At 41.9% G+C, this 12,725-nt stretch overlaps 1 protein-coding gene across 4 annotated transcripts in view; it reads right to left on the bottom strand.

Annotated features, from left to right (window-relative positions):
• Positions 1 to 5,635, bottom strand: part of bicra (BRD4 interacting chromatin remodeling complex associated protein) — a 33,514-nt gene extending 27,879 nt beyond the window's left edge. For all 4 annotated transcript variants that reach the window (XM_084332232.1, XM_084332233.1, XM_084332234.1 and 1 more), the window contains exon 1: positions 5,587 to 5,635. The gene's annotated coding sequence lies outside the window, so the exon portion shown is untranslated. The remainder of the gene's footprint in view (positions 1 to 5,586) is intronic.
• Between the last annotated feature and the right edge of the window lie 7,090 nt (positions 5,636 to 12,725).

Below are 12,725 nucleotides of genomic sequence, written 5' to 3'. Positions count from 1 at the left end.
CATCTTTTGACCTGCACAGCGCGATCCCTCAGCAGCGAGGGTCTGCGTGGGAGGGGCACGCCGCCCCCGTCGCTTCCTGATTCTACTGCGCAGGCGCACCAACCGACCTGTAAGAGTTGCTGTCCACAACATCCAATCCCCACCCACCAGCTTCCCACCCCCTAATACTGCCAATTGTATTAGTATGAACGACCAGCCAAGCCGGTAGCAACGCCGAGAGCTGGGCTCAAACCCAGCATCTCCTGCGTTGATGGCGAGCGCCTTGCCCACTGTGCCACCTAGCCGCCTTGTAGGAGATACTTTTTAAACTTTTTTTGCACAGAGGCTTGTTTAGCTTAGTTGTGAGTGGATAATATATAATTAATTTGTCATGTGCCTGTGCCTCTCTGCACTGTGAAGGATACATTGTGAGTGAATAAAACATTATCTTTTATTTTGTTATATTGCGATTCAAACCAAATCATGATAGTTCATCTCTAAGACCTATTGTATGGTCTCTGTGATGTGATGTCATCTCTCTGACGTCTTTCACGAAACTGACTAGTTCAAGAGATTAGTACCGCCCCACTGCTTTGATTGAAAGCCTAGTGTGATTGATACGCTAGACTCATTTTGCCATACATCCTTGCCTGCAAGCAAGCACCGTTTACTACTGGGTCAATCGAGGAGAACATGGATCTATACTGGCTCCTGGAGAAGTTCTAGTTGAAGAGCCACAAATTATGGTAGGTCTATTTTACCTAGCAATCTAAAGCTATGCCCAACAGCTAGCTGTGTTATATAGTTAGCAAACAAGCTAACGTGGTTAGCGACAAGTGAACACAACTAAGCTGACAGACAGGAGAACGAGGGGAAGAGGCAGGTGAGACTGACTGGTCACTAAAACCTAAAACCAATCAAACAATTCCGTTCACACTCAGTTATTGCTATAGACCCACTTGGTTCCAGAAGAGTTTTGGCTATGGTCTCTCTACTAGTACCTAATGGTGCCAAATTCACAAAGACTACAATTTTCATCTTACGCTAGGGCTGTCGCAGTATGACATTTTCTCACCGCGGCTGTGTGTGTGGCTAATCACTGTGGGATGCGGTGGTACCGCACTTCTATTACATTTTTTATTATTGTTATTTTATTTTTTTATACCTGTATATATATATTTATATTATTAAGACATGCGAGTTTACCCGCGATCGTGATTAGAAAAAAATTCTAAGGTCGTAGGAGTCCCGAAACTATTTTAAACATGTTTGATAATCTATCCATTTGTCCCTCAACGTTCTGAAATGTGATAAAAGTAGTAGGGTGTTGCCTGCTCCTTTTTTTTTTTGATCCACTTTTTCTCCCATTTTCTATATTTTCTCCCATCCCAATTTCGTATAATCCAATTCAACCCTCCCCTGTCACGAACGCTGTTTCTTGCCTCCCACAAGCCGGCTGCAATGTGGACTAAGTCATACATAGCACAAGTCCCCTCCGGTACTTGAGGTAACAGCAGTCGCATCTTTTCACCTGCGCAGCTCGATCTCTCAGTGGCGAGGAGTAACGCGTGGGAGGCTCACGCTGCCCCCGACACTTCCTGATTCTACTGCGCAGGCGCACCAACCGACCTGTAGGAGTCGCTGTCCACAACGCCCGATCCCCACCCTCTAATACTGCCAATTGTATTAGTACGGACGACCAGCCAAACTGAAAACAATGTGGAGAGCTGGATTCGAACACGCGAACCCAGCGTCTCCACATTGGTGGCGAGTGCCTTGCCCACTACACCACCTAGCCGCCCGGGTGTTGCCTGCTCCTTTAACACTGAGGACAATGTTACAAGACTAAAACAATCAAAACAACTGTTACAACAACAGAATACACTATTGGAATTACATACTCATGATTACCTGACTCAGACTGTTTTTCAACACCTTAGTTTTGGTGTTTTGGACGTGGATGTCCATAGTGTTCAATGAAAACAGAGATGGCAGGGGATGCCGCGATAAGCAAAGAGAATGACAAGGGATACCGACGTCAAGAGTTGCTGTGCTCTGATTGGTTGAAGATTGGTGAGGACTATGGGTATTGTAATAGTTACCATGGAAAATAGTAACACAGAAAAACACATTTTCTCAAAGATCTATCCATCTGTCAAAGGTTATGATTATGAACAATATGGGATGGTAGTTTGATCTTCAGTAGGCGGCTGCAATGGGGGGAAAACCACAGAAGAATCTCACTCCCCAGGTCTATATATGCTAATGTGATAAGAAATATCTCATCAAGCACTGCTCTGATGTTAATGAAGGAGGACGCATTATGGTAACGTTGCAATGGATTGGTCGCGGACTGGACCATCTGTGGCCGATACGATCCATCAAACATGTTGTTGGCACAATTTGGAAATGCACAAACACGAACCAGTTTTTAACGCTAAGCTAACAAACCTTTCCATGTAATGTTAAAGTGTACTATCCATGCTCCACAGCTTCCAATTTCCTGCAACAATTCATGCCTTGCAGGATTTCAAAGCAAGTTTTCTGGGCGCCTGCACAGCAAGGGAAGGATCTGGAGGGAGGTAGTGTGACCTTCCACACGTTACACTCTCCCAGTGAGAGTCTGCGCTGCCAGGTGAAAAGTGGTGGGCTGGGTACACATGTGTCGGAGGAAGCATGTGATAGTCTCCACCCTCCCAGACCGACGGTAGGGGGTAGAGTGCGCAACGACCAGGAAGGGGATTGGGAATTGGCATAACAACTAACATTGGGAGGGGAGAAAAATGGAAAAAGATAATTAAAAAAAAAATACCATTCTAGGGGAGCTCCAGTAGCTCACCGCGTACCTCGAACGCTATTTCGGCGTCGGGGACAACCGTGCGCGTCACGGATCTGGGGTACACAAGTTCGACTCCCGGACTCGCCGTATTTTCTCAGAGTGTCTTTCCCCCGATCTATACCCCATTCAACCTGTTTCTGTCGGTCATGCTTGACCAGAAAAAGCGATAAACGCTAAAAGAACCAGCTGACTGGTCAAAGTTTAAAAAAATAAAAATAAAATACCATTCTAAATAAAGTATTGTGGTACTGCAGAGATTCCTTGGTCTACAAACCAAGTTGCAGACGCAAGAAAATATTTGCTATTTGTTTGGTACAAACCACTGCAAAAATCACATCTTAAAATAATGAAAATTATAATAATGATGCAAAAAAAATCCTATTCCCTCCAATATTGTGAATCGTATCGCAATTGCAATATCCGTCAAAGGAATGGCAATAGTACTAGCAGTGACTACATAGTAGACCACTTACTGTGTGTAATGAGTTCTACAAAGTCTGCAACCAATAAACATCATCTGTTGATATTTTCTCGTCAGTGCATCTCCATGAAGATACAGCTGTAGCAGCTTCACTCGGAATGAAGCTACTCTGAGATAGTATATAAAGTAGAGTATGCCAGGCTAAATGAGTGCAATCAAATAAGGATATGAGTTATTAATTATAAACCAACCTGGAGCCATGATGCTTCTGCTGTCCAGGTGCACCATGTCATGTGTGGGACAGAAATGTGAAGCTAACTCAGGGAAGTTACTTTTATTTTTTTCCCTTTCTAAATTACATGGTATATTTTCACAACTGCATAAACAAACTGTCCTGGGGGGGGGGTCTCTGGAATACCTGAGAAGTTACCGTTTAACTGTAGGCAGGGCCTGCAATTTCCTTTACAAACATACTATTCAAAAAAGAATTAGGCCATCTTCTAGGCTTAGCCTATGTTTGGTTCATAGTGCTAAAAAATATTAGTTTTGATTTGTGATAAGCATAGACATAGGATAATTCATAGGTAGCAATGCAAGCATCTACCTCACTGAAGGACCGATGACGATTAAGTCTGTTCTGTACATTGTTCTATACATCAATAAACCTTCTATTGTAAATGTAAACCAATAGCAGGCACTGCAAATGTAAACAAAGTTCTCGCTCCAAACTGCATAGTGCAGTTTCTACTCCCACTAACTTCCAGTCCCCATAGAGAGATATATACAGGCTAGTTATTTTGTGTTCATATGGGCCTACAGTAGCTGAAAATATCCTCACACCGAAGCTGACAGTCTGCACTTAACTCCATACTGCATCATTTCACATTGAAGGGTTAATTAAGGATATGAAACCAAATGTGCGCCGTCCATATACGTTCATAACTTACTGTGGGTCTGCATGTATATTGTAAAAAAAAAAATCACTTTTGAGTTATTGCGATTAGCTCATCTCACCTGCTCTATCACAGTATAGTATGGTAGGTCGGTATTTATTTAGACAACAAAACATACAGATTATTACATCACATACAACTCATTACAGAAATATTTCACAATCATTACATTTGATAGCAATAATGGCACAATCATTAATTAATACAAACATGCGCATTTGTTTAGACATGTTAAACTAGCCTTGAGTCTGTTATTGGGTATTGTTGTCATAGGGAAAAACGTAGCATACCTCACATTTTAACATAATTTACCCCATCTTTATCACCAATTGAAAGCTTGCGTCTTTCATATCACCAATAATAACACGCAAATCGACTGTTGTCATACCAGCCAAATCACAAGCAGTGATTCAAGTGTGATGCTGGGGAAACAAACATCAAGGTGCCGGAGAGAACCGTGGACTTGAGGAGGAAAGACGTGGAAAACAATCCGAAAACGCGCGGGTTTCACTCATCAGTGGAACAACATTTCGGTGTGCGAGGTCTTTGCCATTTCAACGAATGTATTAAAAGGTCAACGAATGTATTAAACACAAACACGAGGAGTCGCCGCACAGATTTAACCAGAGACGTGGGCTGGGATGAAGCTATAAAGGGGACATGTCCCCATATTGCCGCTCTCTCTCTCTCAGATCGTAGCCATTGCTCCGGAGCAGATGAAGCAGTGCGCAGGAGATGAATGGAGAGACACTGCAAACCACTTGCTATATGAGCTAGCTGGTGTTTCCAGGTGGCTTTGCAATGCACATATAAATAAACTCGCCGGAATCGTTAACATTCTCCCGACTAGATAACGGACTCAAATCGGTTAAAGTTAACAAACCCTTTTGATCCCCGCAACCTGTTTTCAACCTATTTCTGAGCGTATCGCTGCATCTGTGTTGAATTTCGTTAGCTTAGCAGGCTAACATGCTAAGCTAGGAAAGCTATCAACATTATTCAGACGTATAGCTGGCCCAATACATTTGACATTCAAAACAAACCACGGTCTGACAACAAGTCAAAACGTCGGTTTTGCATTGGTAGTGCTTCGTTTCGACTAACACCGAGCGGTATTGTTTGCTTTAAAATGTGTGGACAGAATTGCGTAGCGAGCTATCTGGCTGCCTTTCCTTGCAAGCAAAATATGAGTTAATGTTGGAATACTCTTGGATCAGGGGGGTATGCTTGGGGAATTCGGTGGAAAATGAACATGTTTGCCTGGCCATGCAGGAGTGTGACGTTTTGATTACGGCAGATGTGAAGTTTGCGATCCCCTTGCAATATGCAAATATTGCACCTTTATTACGGTTATTCAGATTAATAGAGAAATTGCTACATTGTAACAAACTCACCCGAGACGATAGAGGTGCAGGCAGCGCGGGGTCTCCGGAACAGCCTCGCACGGGCTGCTGTACAGGACCCAAGAACAGGCAGGAAACAGAATACTGTTTTCTTTTTGCCTGACCAAAATCCACGGTGCGTCAGTGTTGTTTAATAGTTAACGAAACAGCTAGTGGTTCCCCAAACATTTGGGTTTGTCCTTTTTGTAATATTTGTATTTGCCTCCCACCGCAGGACAGCTAAAACATTTACTAAAACAGACTGGACTAAAAAAAGACCTTTGAATACAAACTTAGTACATTGACATTAAGTCCCACAATGATTTTATTATCATACATGTACTGTAAAGTTTGGGTCAATTATCTATTATTTGCAGCGTTCAGTTTAGGCCTAAGCAGCCCTTGGTTACATATATTTGACTGATTGGATATAATGTATGGGAACATTGGGAAGGGTAAATAGAAAGCAACCACAAAGTCATCATCCCCTCAACCCATGCCTGGATTACCTACTGGGCATACTGTGCCAATGCCCCAGGGCCCTGAACCATCATAGGGTTTGATTAATTGCATCATCTCAATAATTTTAACTGGAATATATACCCATGCAAGCATGCTTTTTTATTGAAAGGGACCCCAGAATACTGTTCAACATACACATAATTACAGACGACTATAGAAATGATTATTCCAGATCCAGAGCTGTTTTTTTATTTAATTTTTTTTTTAATAAATGATCTTCATGGGAGCATGCCCCTGGACCCCCCTATGTCCCATACTATAGAACTATTCTGTCCCCTGAGGGGCCCATAACATTTTCTTGCCCAGGGGCCAATCTGGTGGCGTAATCTGGCCATGCCTCTGCCCTGAGAAAAAAATACAAAGGGTCTGAAACTAAATCTAATACCATGTAGGATCATGGGGCAATAGAATGAACAGTCTGGGCATTTGCTTTACTTGCCTCAGAAGCACAAAGGGACACATTATGCTAAAATGTGTGGCATTTAGGGACAGACCAACTAATTGAAATAACAGATCTGATCAATTTTATTTGTATTATTTACTTTTATTATTATTATTATTAAATGGTCCAGGAAGTGAAACCAACTAATTCACATTGTTACCTCAATGCACTTGTTCTCAAAATTACAGTACATCCCTTCTTCACTATTCCTGGAAAGTGGCAACATTTTGTCACTGACCCGTCCTCCACTAGGGGGTGTGTACATAAAAATTCCATTCAGTAAAATATATGATGAGACAAATCAATCTAAAAATAATCTCACTCCCCACCTCTCATCATCCAAAACTGTCTTCCTTTTGATCAACAGTGAAGGCTAAAGGTGTAAATCACTTTCACTCTTTAGTTTGTCATTATCTTTGGTTAAACTCCCTCCTGCCCCAAAAACTAGTTTCATTTGGAAACATGTCACATCACAGAATCAAATCATAAAAGGTAGAATCTGTAATGCAGTCAAACAGCAACCTCTAGACAAAAGAGCCCAGCTTGGTATTGCACTTTGTTTAAATGTTTTGTTTTGCTTTGATGTGGGTTGAGGTTTAGTAACTCATGCTGTGAATGTATCCAGACCTCCATTGGCAGAGCCTGATGTGGGCAGCAATATCAAGTTAGCAACCCCTCCCCTATCCCCACTCAACTCCAAACTACACACCAAAATATAAAATATAAACAAAGTGCACTACCAAGAGGAGCAATTTCTTCTAGAGGTTGCTGTTTGACAACATTACACTGGTATTACCCATGTTTAACATCTACTTAAACTACCCAATATACACACATTAACCATTCCCACAACCTATAAATGAAAAAGTAATTGTTGAAAGATGTTGAAACTACCCGCTTGACAGTCTACCCATGGTCAATTGAAAATCTAGATACCAACAGTCAACTGACACACTACTGGTATAAGGTGTAGGCTAGACTACCAAAATGAAGTGTGACTTGATAATAACTGTGTTTATTGCATTTAGCCAAGGTGCCATATTGGTAGGAAATTAATGCCACATCTTGCATTCTCTATTTGGGAGTCTTGCATGTCTTCGTACCATGTCCTTCAGTAGTCCCATGTCAGTTCATTTTGTTTTGGTATATCACCAAGGCAAATGTCTTGTATGTGCACCATATTCAATCAAGTATTTCTGATTCTAAAGACACTCCAATGGAAATGTATGGGAAAACATATTTGTGGAAAATACCCTTTTTTATGTGAAGAGTGACGGGGAAACATGGAGGAGAGACATGGGGATGATATGCAACAGAGGTCTTCAGCTGGAAACATGGAGGAGAGACATGGGGATGATATGCAACAGAGGTATTCAGCTGGAAACATGGAGGAGAGACATGGGGATGATATGCAACAGAGGTCTTCAGCTGGAAACATGGAGGAGAGACATGGAGAGCATCCTGACTGGCAACATCACCTCCTGGTTTGGGAATAGCACTGCACAAGACCGAAGCAGACTACAAAGAGTGACACGTTCAGCCGAACGCACAATTGGAGGGGGGCTCCCCACCCTCCAGAACATTTACAACAAGCGTTGCAGGGGCAAGGCTAAGAGAATCATTAAAGACTCCAGTCACCCGAACAACTGCCTCTTTGAACTGCTGCGGTCAGGCAAGCGATACCGGAGTCTCAAGGCGAGCACAGAAAGACTCAGAAGAAGCTTCTATCCCCAGGCCATCAGGCTGCTAAACGAACAATGAACACTACACAACAACAACCATCAAACGCACATAGCACACACATCCACACGCACACACTCACTTTAAACAAACACACTGTAGCACCCACTCCACACACTTTATAGCACACACCCACTTTAAACAAACACACTGTAGCACCCACTCCCCACACTTTATATTTATTGATGAAGGATTGCACTACAACTCGTACACCTTACTGTAAATTGTACCTCATCCCATTTCTGCTTGCACTATATAGTACTGTACATTAGTACACTGCATAGTATTGTATATTATATGGTAACTCAGTTACGTCTATTCTGCATCAAACATTGTACATATGTCTATACTGAACACTGTGACCTCATTTTCTACTTCTAAATTACATGCTATACTATGTTATTTGATACTATCTTGTCTAGCACAGTCTCTGGAGGGTAACAGTAAGAAGCATTTTGTATGAAAGTATTCTGTACTTCTGTATGACAACTATTAAAGAAACTTGGGGATGATATGCAACAGAGGTCTTCAGCTGGAAACATGGAGGAGAGACATGGGGATGATATGCAACAGAGGTCTTCAGCTGGAAACATGGAGGAGAGACATGGGGATGATATGCAACAGAGGTCTTCAGCTGGAAACATGGAGGAGAGACATGGGGATGATATGCAACAGAGGTCTTCAGCTGGAAACATGGAGGAGAGACATGGGGATGATATGCAACAGAGGTATTCAGCTGGAAACATGGAGGAGAGACATGGGGATGATATGCAACAGAGGTCTTCAGCTGGAAACATGGAGGAGAGACATGGGGATGATATGCAACAGAGGTCTTCAGCTGGAAACATGGAGGAGAGACATGGGGATGATATGCAACAGAGGTATTCAGCTGGAAACATGGAGGAGAGACATGGGGATGATATGCAACAGAGGTATTCAGCTGGAAACATGGAGGAGAGACATGGGGATGATATGCAACAGAGGTCTTCAGCTGGAAACATGGAGGAGAGACATGGGGATGATATGCAACAGAGTTTCAAGTACCTCAGAGCCCACATATCCGAGGACTTGACATGGACCACACACATTGACAGTGTTGTGAAGAAGGCACGACAACGCCTTTACTTCCTCAGGCGCCTAAGGAAGTTCCAAGTCAGTCAGAAGATCCTTAGGAACTTCTACTCATGTACAATAGAGAGCATCCTGACTGGCAACATCACCTCCTGGTTTGGGAATAGCACTGCACAAGACCGTAGCAGACTACAAAGAGTGACACATTCAGCCGAACGCACAATTGGAGGGGGGCTTCCCACCCTCCAGAACATTTACAACAAGCGGTGCAGGGGGAATGCTAAGAGAATCATCAAGGACTCCAGCCACCCGAACAACTGCCTCTTTGAACGGCTGCAGTCAGGCAAGTGATACCGGAGTCTTAAGGCGAGCACAGAAAGACTCAGAAGAAGCTTCTATCCCCAGGCCATCATGCTGCTAAACGAACAATAAACACTATGCAACAACCATCAAATGCACACAGCACACACACCCACATGCACACACTCACTTAAACAAACAACACACTGCAGCACCCACTCTCCACACTTTAGATCACACAAACACACTTTATATTTATTGATAAAGGATTTGCACTACAACTCGTACACCTACTGTAAATTGTACCTAAATTGCACCTCATCCCATTTCTGCCTTGCACTATATAGTATTGTATATTAGTATACTGCATAGTATTGTATATTATATGGTAACTCAGTTACGTCTATTCTGCATCGAACATTGTACATATGTCTATACTGAACACTGTGACCTCATTTTTTTTACTTCTAATTTACATGCTATACTATGTTATTTTATTTCATACTTATCTTGTCTTGCACAGTCTCTGGAGCGTAACAGTAAGAAGCATTTTGTATAAAAGTATTCTGTACTTCTGTATGACAACTATTAAAGAAACTTGAAACTTGAGGTCTTCAGCTGGAAACATGGAGGAGAGACATGGGGATGATATGCAACAGAGGTCTTCAGCTGGAAACATGGAGGAGAGACATGGGGATGATATGCAACAGAGGTCTTCAGCTGGAAACATGGAGGAGAGACATAGGGATGATATGCAACAGAGGTCTTCAGCTGGAAACATGGAGGAGAGACATGGGGATGATATGCAACAGAGGTCTTCAGCTGGAAACATGGAGGAGAGACATGGGGATGATATGCAACAGAGGTCTTCAGCTGGAAACATGGAGGAGAGACATGGGGATGATATGCAACAGAGGTCTTCAGCTGGAAACCAACCCAAGACATTGCAATTACATGGTGTGTGCCTTAGCTTGCGAAGCCACCAGGGTGCCAAGACGGTTACTGTTTTTGATGGTATATTTTCTGGGTATGGTATAATAATGCTAATTTGTGTGTACATATATTTGATGAGTCCATATCATTCTATGATCCATTGTCAATATAGCAGCTTCCATATTTGATGCATCAACGTCTAAGTTATATTTGCAGACAGTTGGTCATGTATTATAATTCTGAATGAACAAGTATTGAAATATAAATCTGTTTTAAGGGGGATTTTCTCTCTCAGTGTTGATATTCATAGAAATTCTGTTCTGTTCTATATAAAAGTCATGTATCACCATCATGGTACCAATTTTGTACTTAAATAATACCATGGTATAATCCTATTTAATATAGTCAAGTTAGACCGCGCTCTCAAGTTCTAACACTGGGTGCTGTAGTCCCATAAAGTTGAGTATATTAAAAAGCAGGGTAGCCGGACCAGCACTCTCAGGTTCAATGTTTTTAATGGCAGCCTGAATAAGAAACAGACATGTTTGGCCATATCACTGAAGAAGGACATAGTCCGAAACATGTCTGTTTCCTATTCAGGCTGCCATTAAAAACATTGAACCTGAGAGTGCTGGTCCGGCTACCCTGCTTTTTGATATAATCCTATTTAAACCACAATGCTGTAATACCATGGTATTCCCATTATGTTTGGGTTACTAGTAATCAAAACATGGAAATACCATGATCTTAGATTTTACATTTGTGGAAGTTCAGGTAATCATGTGGAACCCAAAGTCTCATTAAAGTTGCACGTTGGTAAACAACATTTTTATTTTGTTATGGTGTTTGGGTTGAAGTTTAGTAACTTATTATACTGTGCATTTCTCTCTTGGCAGAGCCAGAGGTGTGGCCAGCGCAACCCCTCCACTATCCCCACTCAACTCCAACCCAAACATCAGACCAAAAAAAACCAAAGTGCACTACCAAGATGGGGTATTATTTCTAGAGGTTGCTGTTTGACAGCATTACAGAATCTACCTTTAAGCTTCTTAATGCCATTTCACGTGGTAGTTAATATGTTTGTGCATTCTTCACTGGACTATTAGATTTATATACACAATCAAATGTACAGAGAGATTTTTAAATAGACTATCAAATTCATTTCCACTTGAAATTAGATAATAATCAGTCATTAGAAACAGTTGGCATTTTGTGTTTTAACTTTTAAGTAAAGTGGGGCAGTCATTTGTTGAATGAATGAAAACTTTATTTAACAGATTGCAGAATGGGTACAATATACAGTACGGCTCAATACACACAATTGTAAGAGGGAATGCAGACCAGAGAAAGACATTTGTCTTGTTTACAAGACAAACTTGGCAGAGCCTGAGTTGTGGCCAGCAATAGCAACCCGTCGTCTATCCCCATTCAACAAAAAATTTAAACAAAGTGTAGTACCAAGCGTGGCTCTTTTGCCTAGAGATCACTGTTTCTGCCTGCACAAAGACTAAAAGCTGTGCCTACACAAAGAGCAAATGGTCCCATTAAACATTAAGCAAATGTATATAAAACATAGCAAATTTGAACAGGAAATACTTGATCAATTGTGTCTGATTTGGGAAATCAGATTGCTTGTGTATTGAGCCGTACTGTATTGTAGGTAGGTTTTGATTGATTGAAAACTGTATTAACAGATTGCAGAATGGGTACAGTACAGCTCAATACATACAATTGTTAAGGGGATGCAGACCAGAGAAAGACGGTACCCTATCCCCCCCCCTCACAGTGAACTGTGGTGTTCCACAAGGAAGCATACTAGGACCACTACTGTTCCTAATTTATGCAAATGACATGTCGTCAGCTTGTGACTGCAACTTGTTCCTGTTTGCGGACGACTCAGCCCTGCTGGTCTCTGACAAGAACAAGTTACAGGTTGAAAAAACCCTCAGCTCGGAACTAGTCAAAATCTGCATATGGCTCGCCGACAACAAACTATCATTACACATGGGCAAAACAGAGTCCATTCTCTTCGGTTCAAATAACAAACTCAGCAAAACAGACGGCTTCTCAGTTACAGTGGGTGACAATATTGTCACAAGGAAAGATGAAATTACCTACCTGGGCTCCATCCTAGAGGCTAATC

The sequence above is a fragment of the Notolepis coatsorum genome (assembly GCF_963971535.1).
Source record: "Notolepis coatsorum genome assembly, chromosome: 1".
Lineage (NCBI taxonomy): Eukaryota > Metazoa > Chordata > Actinopteri > Aulopiformes > Paralepididae > Notolepis > Notolepis coatsorum.
Note: the sequence above shows the minus strand (reverse complement) of the source record. Positions and strands in the feature narration are given on the sequence as shown.